The sequence below is a fragment of the Heterocephalus glaber genome, unplaced genomic scaffold (assembly GCF_053883595.1).
Source record: "Heterocephalus glaber isolate CG9 unplaced genomic scaffold, H.glaber_assembly_v1.0 deba00001442, whole genome shotgun sequence".
Taxonomy (NCBI): Eukaryota; Metazoa; Chordata; class Mammalia; order Rodentia; family Bathyergidae; genus Heterocephalus; species Heterocephalus glaber.
The window spans coordinates 36,989,935-37,004,347 of NW_028258296.1; positions in this window are offsets into that span (position 1 = coordinate 36,989,935).

The following is a 14,413-nucleotide window of genomic DNA, read 5'->3' on the forward strand; positions in this document are numbered from 1 at the left end:
ACAGACATCCCTTTCTCCTGGATAGGAAGGATCAACATAGTGAAAATGGCCATACTTCCAAAACTGCTATATAGATTCAAAGCAATCCCAACTGAAATCCCAGTAGCATACTTCATGGACCTTGAGAAATTAATCAAAAAATTCCTTTGGAAGCAGAGACGTAGAATAGCCAAAGAGATTCTAGGCAACAGACACATGGCAGGGGGTATCACAACCCCCAACTTGAAGCTGTACTACAAAGCTACTGTGATGAAAACAGCATGGTACTGGCAAAGAAACAGACCCAATGACCAGTGGAAGAGATTAGAAGATGCAGAAACAACTCTAGACACACTCAGCCACCTCGTCTTTGACAAAGGACCCAAACATCCTGATTGGAGGAAAGATAGTCTCTTTAATAATTGGTGCTGGAGAAATTGGGTTTCAGCTTGCCAAAGATTAAAACTAGGCATATATCTTTCACCATACACTAAACTAAAATCAAAATAGATGAAAGATCTAAATATTAAAACAAATTCTGATCAGGCTGGAACAGAGGTTAAGTAGAACTCTTGAGGACATTGGTGTAGGAAAAGATGTTATGAACAAAACCTCATTTGCCCGTGAACTAACAGAAACTATAAAAGAAGTGGGATTTCTTCTTAGAAAGCTTCTGCACAGCAAGAGAAACTACCAACAGTGCAAAGAGACAACCCACAATGTGGGAAAAAATTTTCACCTTCTGTTCCTCGGACAAAGGTCTACTGTCTCAAATCTATAAAGAACTTAAAAAAAATCAGACCTCCCAAATTTAAAGACCCTATCCAAAAGTAGGAATCTGAAATGAACAAACATTTCTCAAAGAAGTAGAAATAGCAAACAATAAACATATGAAAAAATGTTCAACATCACTGGTCATTCAAAAGATGCAAATGAAAACAAGCCTGAGATTCCACCTTACCCCAGAAAGAATGGCTGCTATCATGAAGTCAACCACTAACAAATGCTGACAGAGCTGTGGGGAAAGAGGTACACTGCTCCACTGCTGGTGGAAATGCAGACTGGTGCAACCACTGTGGAAATCAGTATGGTGATATCTCTATGAACTAGGACTGGAAGTCCCATTTAACCCAGCTCTTTCCCCGCTGGGTATCTTCCCCAAAGAATTAAAAGAATCATATCACACTGATGTATGTGCACCCATGTTCATAGCAGCACAGTTTGTAATAGCTAAAACTTGGAAACAGCCCAAATGCCCAACAATAGGAGACTGGATAAAGAAGATGTGTTGTTTTTTCAAAAAATAAAATAGAGTGCTACTCAGCCATAAAACATGATAAATTAGAGACATTTATAGCTAAATGGATGCACATTGAGGCTATACTCTTTTTTAATTTATATATATATATATTTATTAGTACATTTTAGGTATAAAATACATTTACATTTATCATTGGGTGTTTGTGTCAGAACATGATGTATCTTAGTTCTTACTTTTTCTCCCATAACCTGTGCACACTTCACCCCCTCCACCCTTCCCTATTTACACAGAGTTTGATTCCATTTTTTTCTCATAGTTCTTCCTTTCCCTTCTTTCCTTTCCCCTTCCACAATCCCGAAACCCTTCGACCTTTTCTTATTTCAAATTATCAATTATTGATTTTAATCATTTTATCCTTATTTACACTTTCAATTTCTCACATTAGAGAAACTATTCTGTATTTACACATGTGTGTCCTATTTATTTCACTTAAGAGTATGGGCTCAATATGCATCCATTTAGCTATAAATGTCTCTAGTTTCTCATTCTTTATCACTGAGTAGTTCTCCATTTTATAAAAAAACCACATCTTCTTTATCCAGTTTCCAGTTGATGGGCACTTGGGCTGTTTCCAAGCTTTAGCTATTACAAACTGTGCCACTATAAACATAGGTGCACATATATCACTGTGGTATGATTCTTTTAATTCTTTGGGGAAGATACCCAGCAGGGGAATAGATGGGTCAAATGGGACCTCCAGCCCTAGTTCTTTGAGGTATCTCCATACTGATTTCCACAATGGTTGCACCAATCTACATTCCCACCAACAATGGAGAAGGGTTCCTTTCTCTCCACACCCCTGCCAGGATTTGTTATTGGTTGATTTCTTGATAGTAGTCATTCTTTGTGGGGTGAGGTGGAATCTCAGTGTTGTTTTCATCTGCATCTCTCGAATGACCAGTGATGTTGAACATTTTTTCATATATTTATTTCCTGTTTTTACTTCTTTGTCTGAGAAATGTCTCTTCATTTCAGATGCCCATTTTTGAATTGGGTATTTGAATTTGTGGAGTCTGATTTTTTACAGTTCTTTATATATTCTCAATAGTAGACCTTTGTCTGAGCTACAGCTGCTAAATATTTCTTCCCACATTGTAGGTTGTCTCTTAGCTCTGTTGGTAGTTTCTCTTGCAGTGAAGAAGCTTTTTAATATGATGAGATCCCAGTTGTTGATTCTTTGTGCTAGCTCCCGTGCTACTGAAGATTTGTTCATAAAGTCTTTTCCAATGCCAACATCTTCAAGAGTTCTACCTAACTTATCTTCCACCAAGTTTAGTGTTTCTGACATAATATTTAGATCTTTAATCAACTTCAATCTTAGTTTAGTGTGTGGTGATAGGTATGGGTCCAGTTTTAATCTCTGACAGGTTGAAATCCAGCTTTTCCAACACCATTTATTAAATAGGCTATCTTTCCTCCAATGAGGGTGTTTGGCTCCTTTGTCAAAGATGAGGTGGCTAAGTATGTCTGGAATTGTTTCTGCATCTTCTAATCTATTCCACTGATCTTCAGATCCGTTTCTTTGCCAGTACCATGCTGTTTTTATCACAGTAGCTTTGTAGCATTGTTTCAAATTGGGGCTTGTGATACCCCCAGCCATGTCTCTGTTGCCTAGAATTGCTTTTGCTATTCTAGGTTTCTTTTGGTTCCAAATGAATTTTTGGATTGTTTTCTCTAGTTCTGTGAAGTGTATTTTTGGAATTTCAAATGGCATTGCACTGAATCTATATAATAGTTTTGGAAGTATGTCCATTTTCACTACATTGGTTCTTCCTACCCAGGAACAAGGGATATCTTTCCATTTTCTTATATCCTCTTCAATCTCCTTCTTCAGAGTGCTGTAGTTTTCAGTGTAGAGGTCTTTTGCTTCCATTTTTAGGTTGATTCCTAGATATTTCATTTTTTAAGATGCTATTGTAAAAGGAGTTATTTCCCGAATTTCTCTCTCAATGGGTCTGCTGTTTGTGTATAAGAAGGCTATTGTTTTTTGAGTGTTGACCTTGTATCCAGCTACTCTACTGAATCTGTCAATTAGGTCTAGAAGACTTTTGACTGAGTTTTTTGGGTCTTCTGTGTAAAGTATATCATCAGCAAATAATGACAGTTTCACTTCTTCCTTTCCTATCTTTATTACTTTTATTTCTTTCTGTTTTCTAATTTCTGTGTCTAATGTTTCCAGAACTATATTGAACAGGAGTGGTGATAGTGGACATCCTTGTCTTGTTACTGATTTTAGTGTGAAAGTTTTCAGTTTTTGACCATTTAGTATGGTGTTGTTGGTTTTTCATAGATAGCCCTAATCAGGTTGAGATAAAAACCTTCTATTCCAATTTTCTGTAGCGTTTTTATCATGAATGGGTGTTGGATTTTTGTCAAATGCCTTTTCTACATCTATTGAGATGATCATGTGGTTTTTGTCCTTGTCTCTGTGAATATAGTGTATTACTTTTATTGATTTACAGATGTTGAACCATCCTTGCATCCCTAGAATAAATCTGACTTGGTTAGGGTGTATGATCTTCTTGATGACCTTCTGTATTCTGTTTGCCAGTATCTTGTTGAGGATTTTTGCATCTGTGTTCATTAGGGAGATTGGTCTGCAGTTCTCTTTTTGAGTTAGGTCTTTCCCTGATTTTAGAATTAAAGTAACAGTTGCTTCCAGGAATGAATTCAGAAGCCTTGCATCCCTTTCAATTTCCTTGATGAGTTTAAAGAATAATGGTGATAGTTCTTCTTTAATTGTGTTGTAGAATTCAGCAGTGAAGCCATCAGGACCTGGGCTTTTCTTTGTTGGTAAGTTTTTTTATTACATTTTCAATTTCACTCATTATTATTGGGGTGTTTAGAATTTCTATGTCTTCTTCATTTAATTTTGGCAATTCATATGTATCTAGGAATCTGTCTATTTCTTCTGTGTTTTCCATTTTATTAGAGTACAGGTTCTTAAAGTAGGTATTGATGATTCTCTGGATTTCTGCTGGATTTGTTGTGGCTTCCTCTTTTTCATTCTTAATTGCATGGATTTGAGCCTTTTCTTGCCTTTTTTTGATAAGGTTGGCTAAAGGTTTATCAATTTTACTTATTCTTTCAAAAAACCAAGTCTTTGATTCATTGATTTTTTTGTGTCGATCTCAGTCTCCATTGCTCTTAGTCTCCATTGATTTCTGCTCTGATCTTTATAATTTCCTTTCTTGTGTGAACTTTGGGTTTGTTATGCTCTTCTTTTTCTAGCAGCTTGAGGTTCTGTGTTAAGTTATTTAACTGAGTTCTCTCTGTTGTCCTAATATGGGCATTCACTGCTATGAATTTCCCACATAGAACTTCTTTTGTTGTGTCATACAGGTTCCTGTATGTTGTACTGGCATTATCATTTACTTGTAGAAACTGTCTAATTTCTTCTTTAATTTCCTCTGTCACCCATTGGCTGTTCAGGAGGGTGTTGTTCAATTTCCCTGTGTTTGTGGGAGTTTAGCGGTTTCTTATGTTATTGATCTCCAATTGTACTGCACTACGGTCTGATAATATACAGGGGATAACTTCAATTCTTTTACATTTACTTAGAGATGTCCTATGAGCTAGCATGTGATCTATTTTGGAGAATGACCCATGTGCAGCTGAAAAGAATGTGTATTCTGATTTTGTGGGGTGGAACACTCTGTAAACATCTATTAAGTCCATTTGTTCAATAGCTTGGTTCAGTTCTAGAATTTCATTGTTAATTTTTTTTCTAGTTGATCTATCTATTTGTAATACAGGGATGTTGAGGTCCCCATCTACAATTGTATTAGTGCTTATTTGGTTTTTCATGTCCATTAATATTTGTTTTGTATAGTTGGGGGCATTCGTATTTGGTGCATATATATTTAGATTGTCATCTCTTCCTCTTGGATTGTTCCTTTCACAAGGATGTAGTGACCATCTTTGTCTCTCTTAATTAGTTTTGGTTTGAAATCTACTTTGTCTGCAAATAAGATTGCTGTGCCTGCTTTTTTCTAGGTTCCTGTCACGTGGAGAAGTATTTTCCATCCTTTTCCTTTCAGTCTATGGATTTCCTTTTGAGTTAGGTGTGCTTCTTTATACAGCATATTGCTGGGTTTTGCTTCTTAATCCATTGTCAGTCTATTTCTTTTGATTGGTGAATTGAGTCCATTAACATTGATAGTTATAATTGAGAAATATTGACTCATCCTTGTCATGATGTTTTACTGTTGTTGGCTCTTTTATTTCTTATTTTCCCACCTTTCACTTTAGTGTCTTACCTTGCATGGTGCCTTCTCTCTGCTGGGCCTCATGGAGTTGTGACCTTCATTATCTTTTTCTAGGATATTGCTTAGGATTGTTTCGAGTGCTGCTTTGGTGTTCATGAAATTTCTCAGGGATTCATTGTGGTGAAAGTATCTATTTTCCTCATCAAATTTGAAAGATAATTTTGCAGGATACAACAGTCTAGGTTGGAAGTTATTTTCTTTTAGGGCTTGAAATACTTCACTCCGGGGTCTCCTTGATTTGAGGGTTTGTGTTGAGAAATCTGCCATGATTCTGATGCGCTTTCTTTTGTAGGTGATTTGTTTCTTTGTTTCTTTGTTTCTTATTGCCTGTAGAATTTTGTTGTTCTGTTGAGTTTCTGGGATCTTGACTATTATATGTCTAGGTGTAGATTTTTTTTGGTCATGGGTGGTTAGATGAGGCGATACTCTTAAGTGAAGTAAATAGGACACACATTTGTAAATACTGAATAGTTTCTGTAGTGTGAGAAACTAAAAGTGTATATAAGGACTAAAAGGTGTCATAGATTATAAGAAATAGGAAGTAAAAGTCCAAAGGGGAAGGGGAAGTGGGAGGGGTAGGGGGCAGGAAAGAAAGGAATGGAATTAATATGAGAAAATGAAAAAATGGAAACAAAGTCTTTGTAAATAGTGGGATGTGGAGGGGTTGAAGGGAGGGCAGGGGAATGGGGAACAAATAAGAACCAAGAGAGATTATGTAAAGGTACAAATTTCCAATGATGAATGTAATTATATTGTATACCTAATATGTACCAATAAATTAATAAAAAATGAATTGGCAGGAGATTCACCTGCAAGGTTCCACCAAATGTGGGGTGTACCTCGATCACCCTCTAGTGGCTTTCCTCAGGAGACTCAATTACCTTCTTGCAGTAGCTCATGGCTGTGCTGGAGATAGCTGTGACTACCAGGCAACCACCTGGTTCCTTATTCTGCAGATCCCATGGAGAAGTGTGCCTAGAAGTCAACTGACCTTTGTACTTTGGGTTTGGGACAAGCTGGTCTGTATGCACCTGCCTGTGTCTCTCTGGGCACTCATGGTGAGCAAACCACGCAGGTGGGTACCAGAGACCATGTCTTCATGGTGAAAAATTGGCTGGAAGACTGACCAGGCAGTCCCAGAAGGTGGGCAGACTCTGCTAAGATGTCCACCCAGGCATTCTCTCTCTGGCTTGAGTCTAGCAGGGGAGGGCCTCAAGCAGCCTGCAGCACACTGGAGTGAAGAACACAGGGATGCTATTTTCCCATGTCTAGTGGTGTAGGGGGTACATGTAGGAGGATACCAAGGCTCTCCCCAGAAGCTGGTCTTTGCAATGCTAGTTTGGTTCCTCAGACTTTCTGCCTCACTGTTGAAAATGAGTGCACCCCAGAGGAAGGGGTAGTGGCAGCAGCAGGACAGCCTGGACATGCCACTTCCCTTTATGAGTTGTCCATTTTCACTATTCTTCATACATTTTTTTTCATTAAGTTTACTGGTACATTTTAGGTATAAAATACAGTTACATTCATCATTGGGATCTTGTGTCTTTACATGATGTATCTTGGTTCTTATTTTTTCCCCTTCCCCTACCTTCCCTTCATCCCCTCCACCCTTCCCTATTTACAAAGACTTTCTTTCCATTTTTTTCCTTTCCTCATATTTTTTCTTTTCCTTCATTTCCTTTCCCCCACCCCTCCCACTTCCCCTACTCCTTTAGACCTTTTCTTCCTATTACACAATATCAATTATACATTATTTTAATTATAATATCAAAATTTAGAGGACATTACCACAGATTTTACAAAATTTAAAAGGATATAGAAAGCTTATTACAAAAATCTTTTTTGAAATAAATTTGACAACTTCTAAAGTACCTTGGAAGACAAATTAATGAAACTGACTCTGGAGGAAACATAAAATTTGAATAGCACCTATTAAAGAAAGGATATTCCTAGCTTGAAAACCTACCTATATGACAACAGCAGGCTCATATACATTTTGACTGATAAATTGTATAAAACAATTAAAGTAGAAAATAAAAGGAATACTTCTCCCCACATTTTAGGAAATCAACATTGTGTTAATACTGAAACTGGATAATGATGCTAGAAGAAAAAAGTATGAACATAGATAAAAATTTGTTTAACAAAACAAACTATTAGAAGTCAGATCTGGCAGTATATAGAAATTGGTTTTATTATAGGGATAGCAGTGTTGGTTCAGCATTGGAAGATCCACCCCCATAAGTCATCATTTTAACAGAGGAAAGGAAAAAGCCATATGATCCTGTCACTAGTTGGAGAAAAAGTATTGGACTAAATCTTACAGCTGTTCATGGTAAAAGCTATCAGGAGACTAGAAATAGAACAGAACTTTCTCAACAAATAAGATATGTACTCCATACTTCCAGCAAAAATGCCTTATATGAATGGAAAAGATACAATGCTTTTTCCCTAAGGTGGGGAACAAGGGCAGATATGCCTACTCTTCATCTGTCCATTAAACTTTGGAACATAGGCCCAAACCAAAATAGTCTGACAATAAAAAGAAACAATTAACATAATATTGGCAAGGTAGAAGTAAAATCTTTATATGTAGATAAAATGATCACCTACAAAGAAAATACTAAGAAATCTCTAGGGGCCTGTAGAACTTGTATTTGAATTTAGCAGGATTAGAAAACACAAGGTATATATAAAAATTCAGGTCTATGTATACTTGCTATAAATGAAGAATCGGATATTGGAATTTAAAAGTTATGCAGGAGTATAAAGGACCTAGAAAAGTAAAAAAAAAACCAAAACATTGTTGGACGACATTTATTACCTAATTTTAAGACTTCCTCTAAAGCTACAGTAATCAAGGAAGTGTTGGTGTTAGGAAAGACATATAGATCAATGGAATAAAACAGAGAATCTAGAAATAGAACCACACATGTATGGTCCACTGAGTTTTGAAAGATTATTTAACATTAACATTTTATAGAACATAAACCTAATTCGAGACCAGAGGAAAAGATAGTGTTTTCAGCAAATGACACTAGAACACCTGGTATCCATATGTAAAAATTAACCTCAAGCATTTATTTCCATACATTAAAATAACTTGAAAGGATCTATGAACTTAAGTATGAAAGATTAATACTATAAAACTTTAAGAAGAAACTATAAGGGAAAATGTTCATGAATTTAGGGTAGGCAAGAATTTCCTAGGATACAAAAAACATGATGTATAAAAGAAAGAAATTGATAAATGAGATTCCATCAAAATGTAGAACTTTAAATGACATTGTTAAGAAAATGAAAAGTAGTCCCTAAACAGACCATATTTATAATACATATAAGCCAAGACCAGAATATATAAAGAACTCTTACAACTCACTAATAGACAACCTAATTAAAAAATAGACCCAAGAAGATGATAAGTAGCCAGTACAGCACAAGGAAAGGTGTGCAACACTAGAATCAGGAAAATACTAACAGTATAAAAATAAGATCACATTATACACCCATTAGGGAGATGAAGTTAAAAGTTTTAAAAGAACAAATGTCAGCTTAGGTGTGAACCAGTTAAAACTTTCTAGTACTGCTAATGTGAATGTAAAATGATAAAACCATTCTGGAAAACAATATAGAAATTTCTTGTATTACTGTTAAGAACCAACAGTTCTGTTCTTAAATTGTTACTTAAGAGGGATGAAAACACATATTCACAATAGATTTGTACATACAAGTTGACTATCACTTATCTGAAATTCTGACCAGAAGTGTTTCAGATTTTGGTTTGAAATCAACTTGATCTGCAAAGAGGATAGCTACTCCTGCTTTTTTGGGGGGTTCCTGTAGCATGTAGTATTGTTTTCTACCCTTTAACTTTCAGTCTATGAGTTTCTTTTTGAATTAAATGTGTTTCTTGTATGCAGCATATTGTTGGGTCTTGCTTCTTGATCCATTCTGCAAGTCTATTTCTTTTGATTGGTGAGTTGAGACCATTAACATTGATGGTTATAACTGATACATATTTTCTTATCATTGTCATGACTTTTTCTGTTTGTTGGATTCTCCCCCTTCACGTTTAATTTCTTGTCATTGCCAATGGAATCATTCTGCTGGGCTTCCTGGGTTGTGATCCTAATTGTCTTTTCCTAGGATATTGTCTAAAATTTTTTGGAGTGTTGTTTTGGTATTCACAAAGTTCCTAAGGTGCTCTTTGTCATGAAAGTATCTTATTTCACCATCAATTTTGAAAGATAGTTTTGCTGGGTACATCAATCTGGATTGGAGGCTGTTTTCCTTTAATGCTTGAAATAAGTCACTCCAAGGTCTTCTTTCCTTGAGGGTTTGTGTTAAGAAGTCTGCTGTGATTCTGATGGGCTTTCCTTTGTATGTGATTTGTTTCTTTTCTCTAACTGCTTGTAGAATTTTTTTCTTCTGTTGGGTTTCTGGGATCCTAACAATTATATGCCTATGTGTAGATTTTTCTTTTTGATCAAGGCTATTTGAAGTCCTATGTGCCTCACTTATCTGTATATCATGTTCTTTTAGCCTCTTTGGGAAATTTTCTGCCATCACTTCTATGAATAGTTTTTTTTAATGTCATCTGCACTCTCCTGTTTCTTCATTGATTCCAAACAGTCTTATGTTATTCTTCTTTGCATCATCTAGCAGCTGCTGGATTGATTTCTCTTACAATTTTAAAGCAGTTTTTCTTTTCATCGTCACTAATTGCAATCTTATCTTCTATATCTGAAATTCTGTCTTCAACGTTGGATAATTCTGCTGCATAGAATTTCAAGCTTTTAATCTCTTGCAAATCTGTTTGCATCTGTTTTATGAATTCCATTTGTTTCCTATGTTCAGATTCCATCATGTTCCTCAGTTCCTCTATTTTTTTTAATCTGTGTCCTCTCTAGATTTGTTAATCCTGTCTTGCACTATGGGGCCAATTTTTTTTTTTTTGCAGGTCCTCTTTTGTTGCCAGTTCAGGGAGTCCAGGTGGTTGAATATTAGAGTGTTCCATCTCGTTTCCCTTTGGGGTTGCTTTAGGTGATCTGGAAGTCTTGTTTTGATACTTGTTTACATGTCTTCTCATTTTGACGGGGTGGTGGGTGGTGGTGGTGTTGCTGGCACCCATGCAGCTCACCTCCTCTGCGCTGAAGGGGGTGGTATGGAGGCCTGGAAGCCTCCTCTTGGGTACTGGGAGTGGCTCACCTCCTCTGCCCATACATTGATTTTTTTTTTTTTTAATTTTCTCTTTAGTTTGAGAGCCCCTCTTACCTTCCAATAACCTTCCTTGATAGAGGATCTTTTCTGAGCTTCTCTAGTATGACTCTTCCCATAGTCAGCCATGTTACATTCCCTCTTTAACTTTTTGGAATTTAATTTTAATAACCAAAAGCCAGTGTTGAGGTCTCAGCAGGCTCACATCTCTTTTTATGTCCAATCATGGTTGCCAAGATAAATACCTGGGGATCCTTGAGATTCAAAGAACTTAATCCATATTTTTTGTAGAATACGTTTGTGGACATACTGACTCTCCTTACAGAAAAAGAATTTTCAGGATGTATCAGTAGGAGACAAGAAGTGTGTATTAGAAATACAGGATGTACTGAAGTGTGGAGTGCAGTGTGTATGAGACATACTACAGTTGTTGAAGATTTTTTTATAACTATGATCATCTGGGATGTAATTTTCCTTTCTTCTAAATATTTTTCCTTGTACTAACTTCATTTCTCTCTTCAAATTTGGGAAGATTTTTTCCTTCATTATTTATTTAAATAAACTTTCTACCCCTTTGTGCTTTTCTTCTTCTGAAAATCCTAATAAAGAATTTATTGGTTACCTATACAGTACCATTTACATTTTATAAGCTTTCTTCTGTCTTTTTCATTTTTTCTTATTTTCCCTCTGACTGGTAATTTTAAATGACTTGCCCCGGTACTTGCTAATTCATCCACTCAATCAAATTTTCTGTGTTAAGATTTCTATGGATGTTCAGATTAGTCACTGTGTTTTTGAGTTTCAGAATTACTGTTTTTTAAAAAATTGTTTCTAGCTCTTCATTAAACCTCTAACTTTGTTCGTATTGTTTTCTTGATTTTTTTTCTCAGTTGCTTTTGGCAGACCACCATGACCAAAGTCAGAGCAGGCTGCAACGTGGAGCAGACATTTTCCCCTCATAAGTGGCTATAATGTACCCAGAGCTGAACTGAAGCCTACATGAGTCATGTTGAGTGGCATGTACAGCTTCCATGCCTATGGCTGCCATGGAGATCTAAGTCTTGATCTGTGAAGCTTCAGGGTGCCTAGTGAAATAATGACAGCTAAGGACCATGGGTTCCAATCCATATTCCTTCCCCAGAGCTGCCATCCCCTAATTGTATTCAGCCACTTACTTGTTAACTCTAACTGACCTTTGGTCAGTTCTGCAAGTGTGTCTGATCCTCCTTTCTGCAAGCCTTTCCTGTGTCAGCTGATATCTCTGGATGCCACATGAATCCCTTTACCCTATTCTTACCCATGCCTGTGTAATCAATAAATACCAACAGACCTGGTTGGTTATGGTCCTTGCCACATACTCAGCTTCATCACCACATGTTCAGCATGGACCATCCTATTTCCCTGCTGTGTGTGCCTTGCTTTCCTTTGGCTGGCATCATTTGGCTTGCAGGAGACTGTGGCTCGAAGTCAGGGACCCAATAGTTGCCTGTCTGGGTTTCTTGTAACTGACTAAGGTTCTTTCAAATCATTAGTTTGAATTCTTAGGCAGTGGAAACAAACTTTTGGGATAGTCTAGCCTGGCTTCTTAATCTAACAGTTAAAGAAATTGAGGCTCAGAGGATGAAGAGTTGTATAGAATCACCTCGGATGCTATTAACTGATTGAGAATAAGTCTGCTCTAGATTCTCAACTTTGTTTCACATTCCTGATGACATTATATTAGGCCAGTTTATGGGTCAATAATTCCTTTAATAGAAACTATAAATGGAATTAAGCTACTGGTGTGGCTGGTTAAATTTCTATTCTTGTGAATTTTTTTTTTCTTTTTGGTACCAGAGATCAAACTCTGGACCTTGTGCTTGCAAGACATGTGGCAGAACCACTGAGCTAAATACCTAGCCCCTTGTGAATGTTGAGGTACAATTATATTTAACAAGTATTAATTAATCAGATCACCCTACTTGGCACTCTGAAAATTAGGCAAATGTTGGTAAATCCAGTCCTTGCCGTATGCACATGTGAAATTTGTCAGTAGCTCATGAAAGTGTGAAAAGGTAGTGGCAAAGGCCTAGCAATGGAAGGAAATCAAGATAAAACACTGACAGTATCTACTGTAGCAGGAGTTAGGAAACCTTTCCTGTAAAGAGCCATGCCATGTTGTTTTTGTTGGAACTACATAATTCTACCACTGTAGCATAAAACCAGCCACAGACAATACATGAATAAGTGAATGAGCATGTCTGTGTGATAATAAAAGTTTACAGGTACACTGAAGATTTGATTTTATATAATTGTCACATCTTACAAAATATTATTTTTCCTTTGACATTTTGCCTATTAAAATGCAAAATTCTTTTTAAAAATTGATTTTGATGATAGATAACTGTTCTAGATGGAGAGAGGTGATATTCCATTATGGTTTTGATTTAGATTCTGCTAATGGCTAATGATATTGAACATTCTTTCATACATCTGTCAGTGATTTTTACATCTTCTTTTGAAGAATGCCTGTTTAGGCCTTTTGCCCATTCTTTAATCAGTTACTTGAGTTTATTTATTTATTTATCTTTTGCTACTGAGTTTGAATTTCTTATATGTTCTGTATATTAATCTATTGTTAGATGTATAGTTGAAAAATATTTTATCCCATAATGTAAATTGTCTCTACTCCATTAGTTTGTTTTCCTATACTGAAGCTCTTTAGTATGATATTAAACAATTTGTCTATTAGCTCTATCAAAGTGTTTGTGAAAATTAAATTAGCACAACTATTATGGAAAACCTTACAAGAGTTCTTCAGAAAATTAAAAATAGAACTACTGTATGATTCAGGGTATATATAAAAAGGAAATGAAATCTACATGACAAAGAGACATTTGTACTCCATTATTCATAATAACCAAGAAATGGAATTGACTTAAAAGTTCATCAACTGATGAATGGATAAAGAAAATGTAGTATGTACACACACTGGAATACTATTCACCCATAAAAAATGAGTTCCTGCTTTTGTGACAACATTGATAGAACTGGAAATCATTATGTTTGGAGAAATAATCCAAGAGCAAAAAGACAATCATTATATCATCTCATTGAAAAGTGGACTATAAAAAAGTTGATCTCATAGAATTTGCCAATAGAATAGTATTACTAGAGGCAGAGAGAATATGGGAGAGGGTGAGCTGGGGCATAGTTGATCAAGAGTTAATGAATTATAGTTAGAAAACAGGAATAAATTATGATATTCTATTAAAAGAAGGAGATTGCAGAAAATTATCTTATACTTTGTATTTCCCGAAAAGCTAGAAGCAAGGATTTTGATTGTTTTTACCACAGAGAAATAATAAGTGAATAGATAGATTTATTTAGGTTCATTTGAACATTACATATATGTTTATGTATATATCATAATACCCCATAAATAAGTAGAATTTTGTGTCAATTAAAAATTACAAAATATGCAAAAACCATTCTTAATGTATGGAATATGTAAAACTTAGTTATGGGTACAGGCTTTAGTTTTTGGACCCTTAGTTACAGCAGTATTCAAACTACTTTATGTTTATTTTTTTATCCTTATAACAACCTATTTTACAGTGACTGCTATTACTCCTGTATTATGAATGAG